The 15,206-nt window shown below is 48.2% G+C and overlaps 2 protein-coding genes and 1 pseudogene across 18 annotated transcripts in view; 1 reads left to right on the top strand and 2 right to left on the bottom strand.

Annotated features, from left to right (window-relative positions):
• The window catches only part of LOC144284804 (adenylate cyclase type 1-like), a 414,796-nt gene that overhangs the window by 303,111 nt on the left and 96,479 nt on the right, over positions 1 to 15,206 (top strand). The window contains exon 7 of one of the 3 annotated variants that reach the window (XM_077849869.1): positions 4,473 to 4,998. The exons of the other annotated variants lie outside the window; for them this stretch is intronic. The gene's annotated coding sequence lies outside the window, so the exon portion shown is untranslated. Of the gene's footprint in view, positions 1 to 4,472; positions 4,999 to 15,206 lie in introns of those variants that run through there. 3 annotated transcript variants of the gene reach the window in all.
• The window catches only part of LOC144284801 (adenylate cyclase type 1-like), a 131,461-nt gene that overhangs the window by 37,001 nt on the left and 79,254 nt on the right, over positions 1 to 15,206 (bottom strand). For 4 of the 15 annotated variants that reach the window (XR_013353226.1, XR_013353227.1, XR_013353224.1 and 1 more), the window contains one exon: positions 9,598 to 9,674. The exons of 8 other annotated variants lie outside the window; for them this stretch is intronic. The gene's annotated coding sequence lies outside the window, so the exon portion shown is untranslated. Of the gene's footprint in view, positions 1 to 9,597; positions 9,675 to 12,366; positions 12,610 to 15,206 lie in introns of all 15 variants that reach the window. 3 more of the 15 variants (XR_013353220.1, XR_013353223.1, XR_013353222.1) reach the window with 2 other exon arrangements.
• LOC144284799 (integrator complex subunit 4 pseudogene) lies at positions 3,826 to 7,606 on the bottom strand (annotated as a pseudogene).

The following is a 15,206-nucleotide window of genomic DNA, read 5'->3' on the forward strand; positions in this document are numbered from 1 at the left end:
AAGGAAAAGAGAAGAAAAATCAACCACCAAAGGTCACACTTGAAAACGCAGAACTTCAGAACTTGCGGAAGAAACACCTGTAAGACCTCTTTCCTTATACCATTTCATGGAAAGTTTCTCATGAGAAATTTACGTACTGGTTTGTGTTTTATGAGTCAGACTTGAATAAAAAGAGAGACTTCTGCCACGAAACTTAAAGGGTAAGAAAATCTTCGTGTGCATGCCACTCTCAGCATCATGAGTCATGTTTTTCCAACGCAGACTGTTCCACAGTTTCACCTTGATCCCCCCTACTGGTCCTTACAGATGCGCTAACGTGGATTACCACTGCAGTGGTGTATCTATCAGTCCTCCTCCGATATCCGCAAAAAACTAAAGAAGACCGGGGAGGGTCCTCAAACTCCCATGCCCGACCTGGTGAAAATGGCATTTAAAGTCCTTAACACCCGAGAGGAAGTGGCTGAACTTCAGAGGCAGGCCAGGCTCCAGCAGAAGGTCCAACTCCAGACCCAAGCCTCGGTGGCAGCTCTGTGGCCGGCGGGCTCCGCGAGCCCGCAGAAAGGGGGAACCGACCGAACCCACCCTGGGGCCTGCTTCAGATGCGGCACCGAGGGACAATGGGCCCGTCGATGTCCCAATCCCAAGGAGCCAACGCGGCAATGCCCTCAATGTCCAACGATGGGCCCCTGGAAATCCGCCTGCCCGGGGCTCGGGGGATCCTCGGCGCCTCCACACGGAGGAAACCCTGAGCCGGGAAGTCCAGCCTTTCAACTACTGGGACTGGACGATGACTGACGGGGCCCAGACTCGGACACCCCCTAACCCAGGCCCAGCCCAGGGTCCTGCTCCAGGGAGCGGGGAAGCCCATCTCTTTCCTGTTGGACACGGGGGCGGCCGACTCCATTGTGCCTTCCTACTCGGGGGCCAGCTTCCCCTCCCCAGTAGCGGGGATGGGAACCGATGGCACCTCCTCTATTCCACGGACCGCCCCACTCCTCTCTTGCAGCCTGGATGGGTTCTCCTCCTCACATTCCTTCCTTAGAATCCCTTCCTGCCCAGCTCCTCTTCCTCGAAAATCCTGACATCTATCTATCAGCTTCTCCTAGGCTAAGTCCTGCTACCCTCCTACCTCCCCCTCTACTTCCTTTGTACTTAAGAGTCATTAGGCGCGCGCACACACAGACACACACACACACACACACACACACACACACAGAATCATCAGACACCATGACAACCCACTGGTCAGTTCTCAACATTTTGCAATTCAGATCACCAGTCAGCTTTCTTCCTGGTCTTCAGACCTGCTTCAATACAAAAGGAAAGGATAAAAACAATTTTCATCAGTGAAAAATCCCATAGGAGTTCAGTATTGTTGCACTCTAATGGATACATGGAAGCAAATGTGTATTTCTAGAAACCAATGAACTTATGACTATAAAAGATACAGCACCTGTAAATTGAAGAGCTTATTCCTCAAAAATATAGCTGATAAAAAAAGTCAGTGCATACATACAAAAAAGCCTTAAATAATAAGGGAGGAAAATAAATAAAACATGTTAAAAACATGGCCAAATGAGAGAGGCATCCTGCCTCTCAGGATGGTTTCCTTATCTTTTACTGCATTTTATAAATGTCAGAAAATAATGATGTTTTTTTTATTGGAGTTCAGTTTGCCAACATATAGCATAACACCCAGCGCTCATCCCATCAAGTGCCCCCCTCAATGCTCGTCACCCGGTCACCCCACACGCCCACCCCACCTCCTTTTCTTCCACCCCTTGTTCGTATTCCAGAGTGAGGAGTCTCTCACGTTCTGTCTCCCTTTCTGATATTTCCCACTCATTTTTTCTCCTTTCCCCTTTCTTCCTTTTCACTATTTTTATATGCCCCAAATGAATGAGACATTACAATGTTTGTCCTTCTCCGAATGACTTACTTCACTCAGCGTCATACCCTCCAGTTCCAAATGATGACTATTTTAAAGGAGAAAAAAAACACTCTTTTTAAATTAAGAGTATCATACTGGGAGAATCCTTTCAATGACTGGGAAAAAAATACGGTCACACAATACACTCTGCGGACAGCAGACATATACAATGCATGTTGTCAACTTTCTCCATCATTAACTACATGACAAAGCTCTTTTAAAAGTACAAGGGGAGGCTACAGAAGGAGTTGCTTCCACCTGTATTCCTGATTGCAGTTTCTTCCTCATGTTTGTCAAGACAGAAAGAAGCATTTTTTTTTTCTTTTCTTGCTTTTAAGTCTTTTGTTTTTAAAAAAAAAAAAAAAGGGCAAACCTATAGGATTTTCAACTTTTGGTGACAGTCATGGAAATCTGGAGACTCATGAGTTCTAAGACTAGGGTTTCTGAACTGAAATTAAGAATTCAAGGATTACAGTTAAAGTCTCAGAGCGAAAGACATGAGGCCGAGTAGTTTTCAACGAAAGCCCAAAGAGAAAAACAGAGGCTGACGACAGAGAAGAGCTGTGACATAAACCACAGATGATGTGGAATTGTGATTTCTGTTAAATCTTGCCATGTATGCATGGATGTACCTACAGATACACACACATAGATCTCCGACAGTTCTTGTTCCTTAACGGTTATGCTCAAGGTTTGGTGGGGGGACCATCATTCTCTGTCTTGGCATATTTTGCTTACTTTTCGCTATGAGAGGACATAGAAAATTAAGTATAAAGATGATTTACAGATTTCAACTGTAAAAGAAAATATCAGTTTTTTAGTCCATAAAATCCTGACACCTACTGATAAAGCATCCTAGGAGGATCATCACTAGAAAAGTCCAATGGGACACATGGAAAAACTTCATGTTAACTACTTCCAAAGACATAATTATTTTCACACTTTCTAGAGGTATTCAATATTTAATGTTGACGCCTGATGGAAAGGTCTGAAGTACTACAAACGCTCAGACATTGTAGAAAAGGATGTAGTACTGCCACGTCTACCATCAATTCTATCTAAATAAGTGCTATTTTATGGTGTTAGTTATTACTGTATACAAAACTATTGAAGACCAAGATTCTTTGGACATATTCGTACAGTTTCCCCAAATGTGTAAGATGGAAATAGGACTTTTTTGAGCATTCATTTTTTTCGCCTCCTTATTCCCTAGCACCTCTCAAAAATAAGCTCTAGGGAATCATGAAGTCCATTCGATAATTTCCTACTAAACACCCTACATTACATATAAGACCGCCATGTTGATATAGATCTACTCAGATTGTCAAGGAATTACTTAACTTAGATTATGAGCAGCTACATTTACCAGTACTTCCAGTCTGGGACCTCATTTCTAAGTGTGTGAGTTGGTTCTCCTGTTTCCATAATAACCAATTTAACAATCAGCTTGGCAGTCAACTACTTTAGAGTTAGTTTCATTAATGTTAGCTCTCATCTCATTAATACATGAATCGACTGACACTGTGGGACTAATTATTTTTCTAATATACTCAGAAAAGGGCTCTGAATTCAAGGTAACAAACCTTCTGGAAGAATTAGCTCAGGCTCTTTTGTTTAAACTCAATCTTGGGGATCCCTGGGTGGCACAGCGGTGTGGCGCCTGCCTTTGGCCCAGGGCGCGATCCTGGAGACCCGGGATCGAATCCCACGCCGGGCTCCCGGTGCATGGAGCCTGCTTCTCCCTCTGCCTGTATCTCGGACTTTGTCTCTCTCTCTCTCTCTCTCTCACTGTGACTATGATAAATAAATAAAAAATTAAAAATAAATAAATAAACTCAATCTTTTCCTTATAGAACCTCAATGTATATTTTAGAATTTTCTTCCAATACTTTAGGACTCACTTAGACTTCTAGTCCTAATAGGACGATTTCCTTTTGTTGCTGCAGGGACCTAGAAATGCAACAAAGTTATGAGCCAGAAGTTTTTCAGTTTTTCAATGTCAGTAAAAACCAAAAAAAAGGAAACAATTAAGAAATTCCAGGAAGTAAATTGGAATACAAAGTGGTCTTCATTTCACAGGACTCCCTCTATCGTTAATCCTCACGAGGATGAACACAGAAAGGAAGCTACTCCCTTACTGTATAATGAAAATCGTGATTTTTGCAATGCTTTTTCCCAATCAAAAAGCTCTCGAAACTAGTTCTTTCTCTCTCCTCTTTCCTGGTTTTGAGTAAAAGACCCTTCTTAGTAGATGATCTGGTACATACTGCTGGTTGGCTGCACACACACGTACAACAACATGAACCCAACAAGTAGAACCAAACGTCACTCTCCTTTCATGGCGTTTGTCGTTTCTAACGGCTGGGTAATATTCCATTGTAAGCTGTAAGACCACAGCTTCTTTTGTTGATGTTGTTGTTGTTGTTGTTGTTGTTTTCTCAACTTTACAAAGGTGGTGGGGGGAGTCAGGGAAGGAAGAGGTGTGGACTTGAAGGTTTTTGATTTTTTAATGCAAAATAATTTATTTTGTGTTTGATACCAGATGAGACGATAAGGGTGATGGTGCTCATGCCCATACGCCAGCTCCAGGTGAAGTGCTCTAGGCTTCGGGCTCACTCTGCTACCTAAGAAGGTCTTTCTCAGCTTCAGCTCTACACAATGCTGTGACTCAGCGCCTTGCAGGTTTGGGCATTATGTAAACGTACACAGACTTGCTGAAGGGGATGGTGCCCTCCATGCTGGTTTCCACCTGGGGGGACACTTTGCCACCTTCAATCCAGGGGGATTTTGGAATGCGGGAATTGGAGTTGTAGGCCAGTAGCAGCCTCACTTCCACCGGGCATGGTTCTGTCCAGGCAGTATGGGAGAGGTACACCTGAGTGATAAGCCGGTGGCGCCCTGGGTGGGCCAGGATTCCGCAAGTCTGCCGGCTTAGGATGAATCATCTGAGCCTGGCCATCTGGATAGAAGACCTGGACCTTCACAGCACTCTCAGGGTCCTGCACATGTTCCAGGGTCGCATCGACATCCAGGGCCACAACCAATCCAGATGTAAACCGCAAAGGGTTGTCTGACTCGCCTGCTGGCTCTATGATGGTGGCTAAAGTGTGTGGATCTGCTCTGGAAGGGGGAGGTGCAAGGAGGTACTCTGCCTCAGCATGGTCTGTCGAATTTTGACCACTTCCACAGGCTTGGATGTCATGAGTCGGGGCAGAAGTTCAAGAAGTTTGTCCACAAAGCTGTCCTGTAGGTGGGGGCAAATCAGCAATAAAACACCTCTGAAAAAAGTCAACTTCTTGTAAAAAGTTTTCACACATACCAAATAAGGGGTCAACTCCTCGAGTAGTCCATGCTGTTACTGTAAGTTGCAAGGCTTTGGCCTGCAGCCTCATGGGATGTATAATCACCACCTGATTCTTCTCCACACCACTGTACATGAACTCCATTTTGTAGGTCTCTTCCATGATCTGTTTCGCTGCTGCGGAGGCCAAGTCACTCTGCTTCAAATATAAAGGGGCAGCTACATTCCACAGCTTTCCTTGCAAGGCCTTGATGAGAAGAAGCTGACACCGAAGATAGGTAGCCGAGAAGTCAGCAACTCCTGCTAGTTCAGACTGAAGTTCTCCAAGTCTTTGCAGATCCCGGATGGTGAACTCCAGCAGCTTCTGGGTTCCCTGAGGGGCCCGGTGCTCTGAAGACTGTACACCCTTTCAGGGCTCTGCTGCAGGAACTGATGGGACGGGTCCTCATGGGGCGCAATACTGGGAGAAACGGCCGATGACACTAGTTTTCTACCTGGTAACCTTAAGGCAGGAACAAGATGAAGAAGACAGACTGTCTCGGAGGTAGGCATAATGTCTGAAGGTATGATCTGAGAACAGTGCTGGCATTGTGGGACAGGTTGTAGCAGCATTAAAAATAAGAACCAAAACTGCAATGTAAGCTGGGTCATCCATGTCTGGTTCAGCTGGGTCAAAAAATGGATGGGTGCTCAGGAGCTCTGGCACCAAGGGAAGCACCAGGGTTGGATGCCGACTTCCCAGAAACTTCAAGCACTTCCATATAGAGTCCCTATCAGTAGGGGACTTGGTTAAATTTTTCAGCAGCTCCACCAGTGCGAGATGAATCCCTTCTTTAGTCGAAACATTAGTACAGCATAAAAGTTCGTGAAGAGCCAGCCTCTCGAATATCTCTGGACGAATCCTCTAACACAGCCAGGACACTGCCAAGCTGATCCTCTCGGAGAGTGATGTTTTTAGAAATTTTTCTCATGCTGTGTATGGACTGCAGACGTACTTCCTCAATTTCATCATTAAACATGTCCACCGGGAAATCAGGGCGGCACTTCTCCGCAAAAGAAGGTGCAGATTGGGCCAGCATGCAGAGAGCCTCCACAGCAGCAATGCGGACCTCATACATCTCATCTTCCAATCCAGGAACAAAGGCTCCACAAGCTCCTGACTCCATCAAGTTCACAGCTCCTGTATCTATTTCTTCTTTGGGAGCATCACCTCCCCACTTTCTGCCACTGGAAAACTCTCCTGACCTGTAAAGTTCCTCGGCACGTTCACGTGTAGTGCGTTTTCTCCTGAGATCTGACATGAGCTTCTTGTCGAGCGTCTGCTCCAAGAAGTGAAAACTGACTTGTTCCATCGAGCCCAATAGCTTTGCAGCCTGAACTCGAACCACCCAGGAGCCATCACTGACCATGGGACAAATTGCTCCAACTGCATCATCAACTAAGCGAATTTCTTCAATAGAAGAAGGAATGGGGACAGCGCTTTCAGGATAGAGCTGACTGATAGCCCAGGTAAGTTGGACTGCAGCACTGCGCACTTGTTCACAGTCATCAGACAACAATTTACAGGCCTGATTATAAATTGCTTGGTGTAATTTCAGTCCTCTTTCATGAAGCTGCAACATGGCTTTTATAGCCGCTCTTCTGACACGTGGGTCTTGGTCACTGAAGTAATCCCCTATAATCTTCTGGACATCTCTGACAGCTAGGCCTTCTCCATCTTTTGTGACACTTGTCTCCAAAGAGCCAAGATTGCCAAGTAATTGCAGGCACTTATTTCTTACACCAGGAGACGTATCTGTGAGGTGCTTGCAGGCTACATCAACTAATCCCATCTGGATAGCTTGATTCTCTGGGAGTTTGGTGCCAATTGCAAGCAAGGTGTCCAACAGCTGAGCAAGGAGTCGATGAGACATTTTTCATTCTGCAGGATGTTAATGGCATCATCCATAATGCACTCTGGTGAAAACCCTGCAGGCTTTGATAATAAACCCAACAATGATGCAATTTTCAGTCTCACAGATGGATCATTCTCCTTGTAACAATGTTCCAGGAGAATCCTGACTACTCCTTCAGCACTTTCTGCTTCAACAGGCTTTCTGGGAAACTGGAGTAGATACTGCAAAGCATCCGCTGGGGAGGGAGCTTTACACCGATCTACGTGGAGTGCTGAGATTTACTTGGTTTTGTCAATCGCAGTTTCTTGGTTGCAATTTCCTTCTGTTGTTGCTGGACCACCTTAGTGAATTCCTCGCACACTCGTTTCTTTAGGTGAGCCGCCATGACTGCCCGCCACACCACAGCTTCCTGATCCATCATCTTTCGATGGACATCGAGGCTCCTTCCACAGTTTGACTATTGTGGACATTGCTGCTAGAAACATTGGGGTGCAGCTGTCCTGGCTATTATGCTGAGTGAAAAGAGTCAATCGGAAAAGGACAGACATTATATGGTCTCATTCATTTAGGAAATATAAAAATTAGCGAAAGGGAATAAAGGCAAAGCAGAGAAAATGAGTGAAAGTATCAGTGAGGGTGACAAAGCAAGACACACCTAACTCTGGGAAACAAACAAGGGGTAGTGGAAGGGGAAGTGGGTGGAGGGGGTGGGGTGACTGGGTGATGGGCATGATGGGGGGCTCTTGGCGGGATGAGCACAGGGTGTTGCGGTATATGTGGACAAACTGAATTCCAATAAAAAATTAAAAATTCAAAAGAAAGAAAACGGGCCCTTTATGTGAAATAAGCAAACATTTAACTGATGTATTCAGTAGGGTCCAATAAATGGAAATGTATGACACTAAAAAAAAAAAAAAAAAAAAAAAACGCCAGGTAAATCTTCAGGTTTCTAAAGAATGTCATTGTTTTTCAAAAGATATCCGAATGATATAAACAGGAACACCACAAGTACAAAAGGAAAAGCTGCCGGAGACACCGATATGAACAATTTCCATACTACATTAAATGCCGTAGATCATTATGAGAAAGATTTAAATGCATCAGTAAATAAGAATCTTTAAGTCTTGGACACAGTTATTTTTTTAACATAAGCAAATAGGCAATAAGGTATCTCAAATGTGAAAAAGTACCTGTACCCGCGGCCACCCTGGAGGAAGAGCACGCCAAGGGGCATGCTATCGGGATCCCCCCCACATGACGGAGCAGCCACCTGCCTCAGGGGAGCAACCGACTTCGAGCACTGAGCAACATCCTAAATGAAATCAAGAGCCCGCCAGAGCTACTACACTGGGGTGAGCTGAAGCTTATGGGCCTCAGCAGTTCGAGCCGGGCATGGCAGTTGGTGCTGAGTGCTTGGCCCGAGCCGAGATGCCAGCTGCTGAGGCCAAGCCATTTACATGGCAGTCATACCTCTGATTCACTGTCCCGACCTGGAGGAGCCACCTGCACACTTGGCCACCCTGCAAGAAGAGCTCCCCCGGGCACCCACTATCAATGTCCCCGGCATGCCATGCCAAAGGAGTCACCTGCCTCAGTGCAGCAACCAGCTTCGGCCCCTGAGCAACATCATGAACCACGGCAGCAGCCCACCCCAGCTCCGAAGGTGGGGCCTGATGAAGCTTCTGGGCCTGAGGTGATCGAGCTGGGCAGGGCTGTCGGTGCTGAGTGCTTGGCCAGAGCGCAGATGCCAGCTGCTGAGACCAAGCCAATGCACGAGGTGGTCACACCTCTGACTCACTCTCCCGATAAGGAGGACCCACCTACAATCTTGGCCACCCTTGTGGTACATCATGTCCCGGCGCATGCTACCAGGGTCCGCCACATGCCGGATCGGCCACCCAGCTCAGGGGAGCAACTAGTGTCTGCCCCTGTGCAATATCCTGAACCACCTCAACAACCGGCCCCAGCTCCTACCTCGGGGCCTGCTAAAGCTTCAGAGCCAGAGGTGATCGAGCTGGTCACGGCTCGAGCCGAGAAGCCAGCTGCTGAGACCAAACCAATGCACGTGGTGGTAACACCTCTGACTCACTGTTCCGACATGCAAGAGCTACCTGTACCCGTGGCCACCCTGGAGGAAGAGCACGCCCAGGTGCATGCTATCGGGTTCCCGCACATGCCGGAGCAGCCACCTGCTTCAGTGGAGCGAACGACTCTGGCCACTGAGCTACCTCCTGAACCAAAACAAGAGCCCACCACAGAGACTACAGTGAGGCCAGCTGAAGCTTCTGGAGATGGAATACTTCTAAACTCGTTCTATAAGGACAGTATCACCTGAAGTCCAGAAGCAGACAAAGACCCCACCCCACCAAAAAGGAGAGTTATAGACCGATGTCCCCAATGAACACGGATGCAAAGATTCTAAACAAGATACGAGTGAATAGCATCCAATGGTACATTGAGAAGTTACTCACCGTGACCAGGTGGCATTTATCCCTGGGACCCAAGGCTGGTTCAACACTAGGCAAACACTCCGTGTGACTGATCAGATCTGCAAGAGAAAAAACAAGAACCAGATGATCCTCTCAATAGATGCAGAGAAAGCATTTGACAAAATACGGCATCCATTCCTGATCCAAACGCTTCAGAGTACAGCGATAGAGGGAACGTTCCCAGCATCCCCAAAGCCATCGACGGAAAGGAAAGCCTACGGCAAATAATCATCCTCAATGCGGAAACACTGGGAGCCTTTCCCCGAAGATCGGGAACGAGAGACAGGGATGTCCACTCTCACCAAGGCTACTCAACATACTACTAGACGTCACGGCCTCAGCAATCAAGCGACAGAAAGAAATAAAAGGCTCAAATCGGCAAAGAAGTAGTCAAACTCTCCCTCTTCACTGATGACATGATACCGTACCTGGAAAACCCAAAAGACTCCACCCCAAGATTGCTAGAACTCCTACAGCAAATTTGGCAGCGTGGCAGGATACCCAATCAATGCCCAGAAATCCCTAGCCTCTCCATACGCCAACGATGAGACTGAAGAAAGAGAAATGAAGGAGTCGGTCCCAGTGACAATTGCACCCAAAAGCATGAGATACCTAGCAATACACCTAACCAGAGAGATAAAGGATCTCTACCCGAAAAACCACGGAAGACGTCTGAAAGAAATTGAGGAAGACACAAAGAGATGGAAAACCATTCCATGCTCCTGGATTGGAACAATTCATATATATTGGGAAAATGTCCACGTGACCCAGGGCAATTTACACATGGAACGCGATCCCTATCATCAGAAATACCACGGGCTCTCTTCAGAGAGCTGGAACAAATCATCGGAAGATTCGTGTGAAATCATCAGAAAAGAACCCGAACGCCCAGGGCAATATGAGAAAAGAAAACCACAGCTGGCGGCATCACAATGCCGGACTTCAGGCTGTGCTACAAAGCTGTGCTCATCAAGACGGTGTGGTACTGGCACAAAAACAGACACACAGATCAATGGGACAGAAGAGACAAATCCAGAAGTGGACCCTCAACTCGCCCGTCAAGACCGTACATTCGACCAAGCAGGAAAGACCATCCGCTGGAAAAAAGACAGTCTCTTCACTAAAGGCTGCTGGGCACGTTGGACAGCCACACGCAGAGGAATGAAACTGGACCATCCTCTCACAGCTCCGGACACAAAGAGAAACTCAAAATGGATGGAAGATCTAAATGGGAGACAAGATTCCATCAAACTCCTAGGGGAGAACACAGGCAACAACACCCTCCTTGAACTGGGCCACAGCAACTTCTTGCAAGATACATCCATGAAGGCCAGGGAAACAGAGCCAAAACGAATCACTGGGACTTCGTCAATATGAGAAGCTTCCACAGAGCAAAAGAAACGCTCAAGAAAACTAAAAGACAAACCTCCAGAATGGAAGAAGATATGTGCAAATGACCCGTCCGATAAAGGGCCAGTTATCCAAGGTCTCTAAAGAACTTATTCAACTCGGGATCCCTGGGTGGCACAGCGGTTTAACGCCTGCCTTTGGCCCAGGGCGCGATCCTGGAGACCCGGGATCGAATCCCACGTCGGGCTTCCGGTGCATGGAGCCTGCTTCTCCCTCTGCCTGTGTCTCTGCCTCTCTCTCTCTCTCTCTGTGTGACTATCATAAATAAATAAAAATTAAAAAAAAAAAAAGAACTTATTCAACTCAACAGCAGAGAAACCAAGAGTGCCACCCTGAAATGGGCAAAAGACATGAACAGAAACGTCACACAGGAAGACACAGACGTGGACAACAAGCACACGAGACGATGCTCTGCATCGCCGGCCGGCAGGGAAATACAGAGCAAAAGCACAATGAGATACCACCTCACACCCGTGAGAATGGGGAACAAGAACCAGACAGGACACAACAAATGTTGGAGAGGATGTGGAGAAAGGGGAATGCTTTCAAAATTCAAAAGTTTCAGAAATCGCCATACTCACCTGATAGGGACCAAGGCGGGGGGGGGGGCGTGCTCCCTGGAGCCTGGGGAGCTTGGAAATGGGGGAAGGGGGGAAGTGGGGCAGAGGCTGAAGGGGGAAGGGGAGAAGGGGGACAGGGGCGGGGGGGGGGAGTAGGGGGGAGGAGGAAGAGCCAAGGGCCGTGGGGGCGCTCCTGGGGCTCAGCCACCCAGGCCCTCAAGCCACCGCCCCAAGGCCGTGCCCTGACGCTGGATGGTGCCTGCATCCAAACCCCTCTGAGCGTACGCGGATGGACTCGGCACCCTCCCTGAGCCCCGGTGGAGGGGCCCCGCACCCTCTCTGAGCCGCCCGGAGGAGACCTGACCCGTAGGAGGCCCCACAACCAGCCCCTCCGGGAACAGGTCCCACTACTCCTTCCCTGCGCAGCCCTTTGTCTCTCGGTCTCTCCCTCCCTGTCTCTCGGTCTCCCTCCCTCTCTGTCTCTCCCACGCTGTCTAGATCTCACCCTCCTTGTCTCTGTGTCTCCCTCTCTGTGTCTCGGTCTCTCCCTCCCAGTCTCTCGGCGTCTCCCTACCTGATTCCCTGCCTCTCCCTCCCTGTCTTTCTGTCTCTCCCTCACCGTCTCTGTCTCTCCGTCCCTGTCTCTCTGACTCTCCTTCCCTGTGTCTGTGTCTGTCTCTCCCCGCCACCCCATCTCGGTCTGTCCCCGGCCACCCCCCCCCACTCCTTCTCTCCCTCCCTGTCTCTGACTCTTGCTCCCTGTCTCACCGGCTCTCCCTACCTGTGTCTCTGTGTCTCTTTGCGTCTCTATCTCTCTGCCAGATGATCAAACCATAAACCCACCGATGCAGGAAGCCCAAAATCCGCGAGGAAAACCTCATGGAGGCACATCACAGTCAAACTGCTTGAAGCCGGCGATGAAGAGAAAATCTTAAAAGCAGTCAGAGGAAACAGACATCTTCCCCGTTGCGTATGGAGGACCAGAGCGGCCTCCTTGGACAGCACGACCCGATGGCCCACGGTCCTGTAAGGAACGGGTGAAAAGAATTTCCAAAGATAAAGGCAAAATGAAGACCCTTCTCAGAAACACAGAGACGGCGCGGATTCCTCGCCGGCTGGCTGCCCTCCTCCCTGCGGCGCACCCACACGCAGAGCCGCGGGCGACCCGCACAGGCTGGACCCCACCTTCCCTCTTCTAAAGGGAACGGCTCGTTTGCCCAAACGTAAATGGCAACAATGCAGAACAGAGTTTATAACACCAAGTGAAACACGCACAGCAGCAACCTCACACAGGCCAGGAAGGGAGGCGCGTGAGGAGGCGCGTCCGCGAGATCCTCGGACGACGTCCAGGAACCTGCCGCAGACCCCGGAGCAGCCAGCCCAGTGCCGGAGCCAACGGTGCACACTCATGAGCCAACAGAGGTGCAAGGGCAGAGTCACAGAACGCGCCCTCTACACCCACAGAATGGCAGGAAAAGCAAAACCACGACACAGAACAGATGGGACAAACCAAACCCGGGCCGACGGCAAAGCACAGCAAACGCGGACAGTCAGATTCAAGGGAGAAAAGACAAACCCAGCCCGTTAGAGAAAAAGACATGAAGCCCTTGGGGGAAGGGAAAGGAAAGGGGGATGGAAAAGACATGCTTCCCGACAATAATCAAAGGAAAGCTGGAACGGCTATGCTCACACAGCACGTTAGGGCTCCAGGGAACGAGGGTCATTTCTTCATGAAAATAGAGTTAATTAGGGGAGCGTGAGTGGCTCAGTAGGTTGGTTTTAGCTCTCCCTCTGCTCCTCTCCTGGCTCACACGCACACACACGCTCTGTCTCTAAACAAACAGAATGGGACTGCTGGGTGGCTCAGTGGTTGAGCGCCTGCCTTCGGCCCAGGGTGTGATCCCGTGGTCCCGGGATCGAGTCCCACGTCCGGCTCCCTGCATGGAGCCTGCTTCTCCCTCTGCCTGTGTCTCTGCCTCTCTCTGTGTGTCTCTCACGAATCAAGAACATCTTAAAAAAGTTAATTCATCAAGAGGACCTAAGAACCCTAAATGTTATAAATCAAGCAGCAGAGCTTGAGAACACAGGGAGCAGACAGATCTCTAAGTATGTCGCAGACTCAATACCCCTCGATCAGGAACTGAGAAACCCGGGAGCCAGGACGTAAGTAATGACGCAGGGGAAGAACGTGAGCAGCCCGTCCCCAGCCAGCCTCAGCGTGTGTACACAACACCCCAGAACACAAGGATGGCACGGAAGCACAGTGCATCTTGTTGCTCAGTTCCTGAGGAGACCGCGTTCTGAACCGTGTACTTAAGAGGACTCAAATTTTTGATAAAATGTGTTCTCTGACCACAACAGAATTAAATGTGAAGTCAAAATCAGAAAGACCTTTGAAAAAATCCCTCAAAAAAACATATCTCTAAATAAGCCATGGGTGTAACCAAAATTAAAAGGGAAATTAGAAAGCATCTTGAACCGACGGGAAACGAGGACACAGTGTCGCAGCAACGCAGGGATGCCACCTTAGCCAGACACCCGCCTGGTGTGCGGCACCAACTCTTCACGTTAGGAGGGAAAAGATCCCGATCAGCAGTCTCAGCTTCCATCTTCCCAAACTACAAAAACAAGAGTAAAAGAAAAACAAGGAAACCACAAGAATCACAATAATAAAAAATCAGAGGAAAAACAATAAAACAGAAATCAATGAAACCAAAAGCAAACTCTTTACAAAAATTGATCACATTGATAAACGTGCAGCCAGAATGGTGGGGGAGAGAGGGAAGACGCAAATTATCACAGTCAGAAAAGGAGGAGGTGATGTCACGGCTGCTTCTGCAAATATTAGAAAGCTAACAGGGAAATACCATAAATACCTTTATTCTAACAATCTCGGTGACTTAGCTCACGTGGACAGATTCCTCGAAAGACTAAGAAACACAAAGCTCACTCCGATATATGTGCATATGCATATCGTATATGGATATATCACAGATATAAAAAAACCCGAATCTAGGGAACCCTGGGTGGCTCCGCAGTTTAGCGCCCGCCTTTGGCCCAGGGCATGATCCTGGAGGCCCGGGATTGAATCCCGCGTCGGGCTCCCTGCAGGGAGCCTGCTTCTCCCTCTGCCTGTGTCTCTGTCTCTCTCTCTCTCTCTGTGTCTCTCGTGAATGAATAAATAAAATCTTTTTTAAAAAAGCCCTGATTTTATAGATATATATATATAATAGCTCTATTTTAAAAAATTGAACCTGTACGTAAAAACTTCCAGGGGCGCCTGGGCAGCTCAGTCAGTTAAGCGTCTGCCTTCCACTCAGGTCGTGATCTCAGGGTGCTGGGAGGGAGCCCCCAGTTGGGTTCCCCACTCAGTGGGGAACCTGCTTCTCCCTTTCCAGCCTACTTGTGCTCTCTCGTGCTCTGTCTCTCTCTCTCTCTCAAATACATAAATTTTCTTAAGAATTGTTTAAAAGTTTCAGAAAGAAAATCTCCAGAAAGTGGAACAGGAGGAAACATGCCCAAACTCTTCCAGGAGACCAGCCTGACCAAGATTCCACATGAAGACGACATGAGGAAAGAAAGCCACAGAACAGCATCCTGCAGAACCATAACAGGAAGACA

Source organism: Canis aureus, chromosome 15, assembly GCF_053574225.1.
Source record: "Canis aureus isolate CA01 chromosome 15, VMU_Caureus_v.1.0, whole genome shotgun sequence".
NCBI lineage: Eukaryota > Metazoa > Chordata > Mammalia > Carnivora > Canidae > Canis > Canis aureus.